The sequence below is a fragment of the Lepisosteus oculatus genome, chromosome 14 (genome assembly GCF_040954835.1).
Source record: "Lepisosteus oculatus isolate fLepOcu1 chromosome 14, fLepOcu1.hap2, whole genome shotgun sequence".
Taxonomy (NCBI): Eukaryota; Metazoa; Chordata; class Actinopteri; order Semionotiformes; family Lepisosteidae; genus Lepisosteus; species Lepisosteus oculatus.
Genome location: NC_090709.1, coordinates 24653967 through 24661537, shown reverse-complemented (window position 1 = coordinate 24661537; position 7571 = coordinate 24653967). Strand labels below are relative to the sequence as shown.

Here is a 7571-nt window from a genome sequence, read left to right as displayed (position 1 = left end):
GAAGAGCAGGTGGGAAGTAAATGGCTGGTCAGCACACCACATTTAACTGACACTGTGACTTGTGACAGGTATGATACAGCTACCACAATGCAGCTACCTAACCAATAGTTTTCCTGTAAGTTCCCGAGGAGGCCATAGTACAGCTTGGTGACTTAATACTGTACGGTCTGGAACCAGACAACATAAGACCAAACTTGAGGTCATAGATGCCTTCAGGTGCCACACTATTGAATTGGATAGAAATCCAAGAAACAGTAAGCCCTGAAGAGGTACAGGTAGTTAGTTTGCTTTAATGGAACAAACCTCCAAACCACCCTAGCAGATACCCAACACAGGTGTTGTGGTTTATCGGGGGCTGGGAACAGGAACTGTTGTTATTGTAACACTACTACCAGGTAGCTGGATCATGACTGACAGTGTACTCTGAATGATGTATTCTCACATCAAGATGTACTCCGGGTAGCACGAATGAGTCAAAGGTAGCATGTCAAAAGAAAGGAAGTGACTTCTCCCCAAATATCTACTACAGAGGTATCAGATATTGACAGTGAACTTCCTGATGTGTAATTCGTAGACTGAGATAATGTCTCCTACCGTGTTTATACATACTCCAGATGTTATTCATCCTGTTTGTTCCCAATGCTGGTTCCGTTATGAATTCTCGAGGAGTAATGTAGACATTTAAGATTAATGTTCTAATGGCAAGGGACATCACTTAACTCTGTTTTGTTTTGAAGGCAACAATGCCTCGGGACCTTGTGACCTTCAAAAAGGGGGGATGTGTAGCTGCGAGGCTTATTAATAAGAAAGAATTAAGTGTTCTGAGCCTTCCCAAATGAGGCCCGTACGGAATGCTAAAATGTTTCTACGGCTCAAAATGTCCCTTTAGACCCTCGTCATGTCTCTGTGAGGAACGGGTAGGTAGAGAGGTTTAATAGATGCTCATGATGTTTCACACGGGGTGTTACCTGTTGTAGTGTTTCAAAAGATGTGTTAGCGGACCACAGATTATCTTGAAAAGATTTGGGTTTGCACTGGCTGGGATTAAAAAACTGACTCAATTATTTGGAAGGCGCCTGTACCACCAACGCACTCCCGAGAAGCACCTGCAAATTATCACAATCCTCTCTCTCACCTACAAAGTTATGGAGACACAGACATCCAATGAAAGCTCAAGGCTCCACTCAAGGCTTTATTCACTCAAGGCTCCACTCTTTTGTTGTGATGTCATTTTAATAAATATTAGCTTTGACAAGGTGTCATTTTTGCCTCTTAAAGTTAAAGTCTGCTCCTTTCTTCCTGGTATAGAAAGAACTAAAAGTAAATTATTCAGCTCTACCGCCTGTGTGCATTGACAAGACATCTCAAAAGGTCATATTAAATAAGAACACGATCCTTCCTGTTACCATTCCTGTGGTTGGGGCGTTGTTTCACCCTTTTACGTTAAATCATCAGTACTGCTGTTTTTCTATGCATAGTTTAATCAAGAGCACTTAAAAGATGCAAATAGGTTTCAAATAAAATAGAATTGAAGGACAGTCGAGTAAGGAGGTAGAAAAAAAAGCACTCCCCCGTCTGGGAATCAACCACCGTCGCCCATGTAACTGGATGCAAAAATAACAGATTAATTTGTGCCCAGCCTCTTGAAGCTTCGATGCGATTATTTTTCCTTCCTTATTTTTTCATTCCTATGAATTTACTCTGTAGTAGAAGAAACGCGAAAGTGGGAAACTGTAGGCATTCTTCGTGAGTGGTGTGATCAGTGAGCATTTGCACATCTCTAAGTCTGTTCCATAAACTTTTTCATCGGGGATGTAGCTCAGTGGTAGAGCGCATGCTTCGCATGTATGAGGTCCCAGGTTCAATCCCTGGCATCTCCAGGTGCTTTATATTACAGTACTCACATCGCAATCTTCTGTTGAGTGAGAACTCTTTGCTCGTGTTCAGAGAGAGCCAGGTTTACACAATTAAATGCAGGCACACTCGACGTGCTGCAGAGTTGCGCTGCTGTTTTAAATGTACCTCATTTAGTTCTGTTAAATCCTAAATTATTTGAACTAATTTAGTTAAGGAAAATGCAAAAGAGCATGACAAGTATTGATCGTATAAAATATCCATGGCACAACTCGAGAAAGTACTGAAGGACTACACATCGACTTTTGATGATTACAAGAGATTCAAGAAACACAACCGTCCGCACCTGGGTTTGGATCCTGAACGCTAGAGTTAAAAGAACATAAGCGACGTTTATGACCTATAAACTCTCTAAATTGTCTTATAGTTTATGAAATAAAACAATTTCTTAATAATTACTTACTGATGATAGACGATTTATTAAATTTTAACAAAATCACAATTACAAACTTTTTCGGTTAAACTGTTATTCACATACTCTAACGTAAATAAACGTTAGTGTCTTCTGGTGTGTGAGCCAATTTCTCCCAAAAATATTCGTTAGTCTGTCGGGAGGCTGTGCAGGGTGTGAAGAAATAGAATTTCTAAAAGACAGGCTCCCTAAGCTTAACATCAAGGCAGAAAAAATGCTGTTTTCTCTACAGAAATGCTCTTTACATTTCAGCACTGTTGCAACTCCCTTTATAAAGGGTGTGCACACGTATACAACCAAGGCATTGAAAGATTTTTTTTTTAATTATTGTTCCAAAAAATGTTCCATTTGTTTTCTTTTTAATGTTGTTGATTAAAAGATTTTATTAAATGAGAAAAAAATCTGAATGTGAAAAAAGGTCCAAATGCTATTGAAAAAAATCAGTAATGTGAGGAAAGATGGATTGTGGGAGCCCCTTAACTACCCATGTCATGCTGTATTTCTCACTCATTCTACTGGGAGTGGTGCCGTCGCTTCATGATAAAGTCTGTCAGTGGTCATTCCAGACGGGTCAGGTATGACTGCTCTTCGGAACAAGAGACACGTGACTTGCGAGGATCCCGACAGTGTCGATTTTCTTTCAGAGCCCGGATAGCTCAGTCGGTAGAGCATCAGACTTTTAATCTGAGGGCCCAGGGTTCAAGTCCCTGTTCGGGCGGATGTGCTGTTCTTAAATCTATTGTGAATGTCATTCTAAATAGTCTTTTATCTTTCACTGTTCTAGCTGTACTGTGGTTATTTTAAATGTCCATTACTTGTATTTACAGTAGTGTATTTAGTGTTTCATTTCACAAACCGAAAATGTTCAAGTAGATCTTGTCACTCTATTCCACGTAATCATCTAAATTAAATCACAGTAGAGTACAGAACACGCAGTGAGGAGCTCACACAGTGAGTACTCTTGAATACGACAAGAGGAAAGGCACACTGCAACTCTGCAGAACATCACGTCCGAGTTTACAGTGACAGCAGAGGTTGGAAGCGACGCAGTTTTTTAATACTCGCTCACTGAAGATCTCTCAAGAAACCTCGGTGGAGATTTAACGGGTGTCTAATAATCACGTTCAAAAAGATGACGATAAGTTTTTTTTTTTTAACTAGGTAGCCTTAATGGCAACACGGTGTGAGTAGATCTTAAAGCAGCTGCAGAGTACCCGTAATGGCAACACAGTGCTTTGAGTTCGGCTTTTCTTATTTCTTCTGCAGAACCGGTGGAATCGGAATATACTGATCCGCATAAGAAGCGCTTTCGGTTTCTGATCATTTTTATTGAGCGCTGCTCTTAGTACCACAGGCAAGATGGCTGGTGGTCTAAGGCGTTGCGTTCAGGTCGCAGTTAACCCTGGAGACGTTTGTTAAAATCTCACTTCTAATAAAGAGGTCTTTCTCGTTAGAGTAGAAACAATAGAAGCCTTAAGCGGGGAAAAAATCACAACATCTCGCATTTCACGTGTTTAATGTTAACTGTCTCAGTGGTTGCCTCGGTGATTGATGGCTCTTCTCCCTCGCAGGGTGACGGCAAACGTCTTCAGAGAGGGAGTCTCCCACGCACGGCTTTTCTTTATCAAGAGCTGAGACAACAGAAACAGACTTCCAACTGACATGAATCACTTCTTGAGCGTTTATGACTGTCTTTAAAAGCTGAGAGCAGGTGAAAAAGTCTTTGGAAATGAGGCAATGACTGCTGACAGTAAACAGAGCTGACGCTCAGCTGCAGACAAGCGCTCCTCGTTAGTACAGTGCTGAGTACCCCCGCTTGTTGCGCGGGAGACTGGGGTACATTTCTGTGACAGGGCGCTGGTTTAATTTTTTAACAACCTGACTTCACTTAAAAAAGTATGTACTGTGTACTACGTTTCGGACTAGATAGTGCGGTAGAATATGGAGATCATCTCCAGCTTTGAGCTCAACTGCAACAAGAAGTCGTGCTAAATGTAGTATAGTGAGTAGACATCGCCAGACAACAGAACGAGAGAGTAGAAGGCAGGAATATATGGTGTAAGGGCGTGATCTGTGTAGTTAATAAAATAGTTAAAATAATATAAAAACGTCTCTTTATTAAGATACACAACATTGAAGGCGACGAGAGATGAGTGCTTGACGGACTCAAAGCGAGTGCAGTGCAGATTTTAGTTCTCTTGCTGTTAGAAATGAACTTCTGAATTTTCGGACTTTTCGTTTAGCTTGTGCCATGGAAGATATGGTAGCCGCGCCGAGAAGCTTTGCTTATGCCCAGCTTTTTCCACCGCTTCTACTGAACCTCAGAGCCCCGGATTTGTATACGGAATACAAGATATGGATGGAGTCGTACAGATTTTTTTTAAATAGCCAGTGGATCTACAGAAGCTCAGGATGCCGTGAGACGTGCTACATTACTGCACTGTATCGGGGCTCCCGTGCAGCGGATTTTCGCCAACCTCCCTGGAGAAAAAGACTGTAGCTGCCTTAGACGCTTCCTTTACACCGCGGAGAAATGTGGTTTTGGAACGGCATAAATTTAGGCAGAGAACTTAGTCTCAGGACGAATCTGTTGATGCTTTTGTGACTGCACTAAGAGAACTGGCTAAATCTTGTGACTTTGGAGTATTGGAAACTGACATGTTAAGAGATCAACTTGTGGAAAAATGTGCACATAAGAGACTATAAATTGCTGCAGGAGGAAGGGCTGACTATAGAAAGAGCTCTTACAGTCGCTAGAATTCATGAAGCAGCTCAAGCAGAATCAAGAATGCTTTCTGACCACAGTGACAAAGTGACACTGAACGGGGCGCTCGCTCAAACTTTACAAACAAAAGCCGAGCAGCAGGATGCAGTCATGCTAGAGAAATAGAAGAACAGGGGACGGCTGACATTACATGTTACAGGCTCGGACTAACAATGCACAAAGCAGATGAATGCGGAGCGTGAACAGCAAAATGTCTACACTGCAAGAAAACAGGACATTGTGCACATGTCTGCAGAACATCACGTCCGAGTTTAAGGACAAGTATCCCTTTTATTGTTGTTGCTGCCTCCGGTTTACATTTGGCGATGTAAACCAGATTCAGAAAAAAATAATTTGAACAACCTTATTCCCATGCTTACTCGAAGGGCGCGGTGGCCAAGTGGTAAGGCGTTGGTCTCGTAAACCGAAGAGCTTGGGTTCAAACCCCACCTGTGCCAGTTTCATTTGTCATCGCTTTCCTTTAGTTTCAAAGTCTTAAAAAAACTCGCAATGTAGGGATCTCAATAGTAAGAGAACATAACTGTCGCCAGTGATTAGTATTCTTGCATATCCTGCCTTGTTTTTTAGTCGACAAAGCTTGTTTCTCTTCACACCCATCTTCTGAATGATCGCCTCAGCATTGGGAAGGAACGTGCGCTTGGTACAGCCCCTGACTCCATGGTCTGATCACGAACAGATCTGGTGAGCTGTCAGTCCAGGTTGGAAGTAACATTCGAAATACACCATATATTCCTGCCTTCTACTCTCTCGTTCTGTTGTCTGGCGATGTCTACTCACTATACTACATTTAGCACGACTTCTTGTTGCAGTTGAGCTCAAAGCTGGAGATGATCTCCATATTCTACCGCACTATCTAGTCCGAAACGTAGTACACAGTACATACTTTTTTAAGTGAAGTCAGGTTGTTAAAAAATTAAACCAGCGCCCTGTCACAGAAATGTACCCCAGTCTCCCGCGCAACAAGCGGGGGTACTCAGCACTGTACTAACGAGGAGCGCTTGTCTGCAGCTGAGCGTCAGCTCTGTTTACTGTCAGCAGTCATTGCCTCATTTCCAAAGACTTTTTCACCTGCTCTCAGCTTTTAAAGACAGTCATAAACGCTCAAGAAGTGATTCATGTCAGTTGGAAGTCTGTTTCTGTTGTCTCAGCTCTTGATAAAGAAAAGCCGTGCGTGGGAGACTCCCTCTCTGAAGACGTTTGCCGTCACCCTGCGAGGGAGAAGAGCCATCAATCACCGAGGCAACCACTGAGACAGTTAACATTAAACACGTGAAATGCGAGATGTTGTGATTTTTTCCCCGCTTAAGGCTTCTATTGTTTCTACTCTAACGAGAAAGACCTCTTTATTAGAAGTGAGATTTTAACAAACGTCTCCAGGGTTAACTGCGACCTGAACGCAACGCCTTAGACCACCAGCCATCTTGCCTGTGGTACTAAGAGCAGCGCTCAATAAAAATGATCAGAAACCGAAAGCGCTTCTTATGCGGATCAGTATATTCCGATTCCACCGGTTCTGCAGAAGAAATAAGAAAAGCCGAACTCAAAGCACTGTGTTGCCATTACGGGTACTCTGCAGCTGCTTTAAGATCTACTCACACCGTGTTGCCATTAAGGCTACCTAGTTAAAAAAAAAAACTTATCGTCATCTTTTTGAACGTGATTATTAGACACCCGTTAAATCTCCACCGAGGTTTCTTGAGAGATCTTCAGTGAGCGAGTATTAAAAAACTGCGTCGCTTCCAACCTCTGCTGTCACTGTAAACTCGGACGTGATGTTCTGCAGAGTTGCAGTGTGCCTTTCCTCTTGTCGTATTCAAGAGTACTCACTGTGTGAGCTCCTCACTGCGTGTTCTGTACTCTACTGTGATTTAATTTAGATGATTACGTGGAATAGAGTGACAAGATCTACTTGAACATTTTCGGTTTGTGAAATGAAACACTAAATACACTACTGTAAATACAAGTAATGGACATTTAAAATAACCACAGTACAGCTAGAACAGTGAAAGATAAAAGACTATTTAGAATGACATTCACAATAGATTTAAGAACAGCACATCCGCCCGAACAGGGACTTGAACCCTGGGCCCTCAGATTAAAAGTCTGATGCTCTACCGACTGAGCTATCCGGGCTCTGAAAGAAAATCGACACTGTCGGGATCCTCGCAAGTCACGTGTCTCTTGTTCCGAAGAGCAGTCATACCTGACCCGTCTGGAATGACCACTGACAGACTTTATCATGAAGCGACGGCACCACTCCCAGTAGAATGAGTGAGAAATACAGCATGACATGGGTAGTTAAGGGGCTCCCACAATCCATCTTTCCTCACATTACTGATTTTTTTCAATAGCATTTGGACCTTTTTTCACATTCAGATTTTTTTCTCATTTAATAAAATCTTTTAATCAACAACATTAAAAAGAAAACAAATGGAACATTTTTTGGAACAATAATTTAAA

The 7571-nt window shown here is 42.1% G+C and overlaps 4 non-coding genes across 4 annotated transcripts; 3 read left to right on the top strand and 1 right to left on the bottom strand.

The window, feature by feature from the left end:
* The first annotated feature begins 1808 nt into the window (after positions 1-1808).
* Positions 1809-1880, top strand: trnaa-cgc (transfer RNA alanine (anticodon CGC)). Its single transcript has one exon. It is a non-coding gene; the product is annotated as a tRNA-Ala (tRNA).
* Positions 1881-2971: 1091 nt separating this feature from the next.
* Positions 2972-3044, top strand: trnak-uuu (transfer RNA lysine (anticodon UUU)). Its single transcript has one exon. It is a non-coding gene; the product is annotated as a tRNA-Lys (tRNA).
* Positions 3045-5476: 2432 nt separating this feature from the next.
* trnat-cgu (transfer RNA threonine (anticodon CGU)) lies at positions 5477-5548 on the top strand. Its single transcript has one exon. It is a non-coding gene; the product is annotated as a tRNA-Thr (tRNA).
* A 1623-nt stretch (positions 5549-7171) lies between these two features.
* On the bottom strand, positions 7172-7244 carry trnak-uuu (transfer RNA lysine (anticodon UUU)). Its single transcript has one exon. It is a non-coding gene; the product is annotated as a tRNA-Lys (tRNA).
* Between the last annotated feature and the right edge of the window lie 327 nt (positions 7245-7571).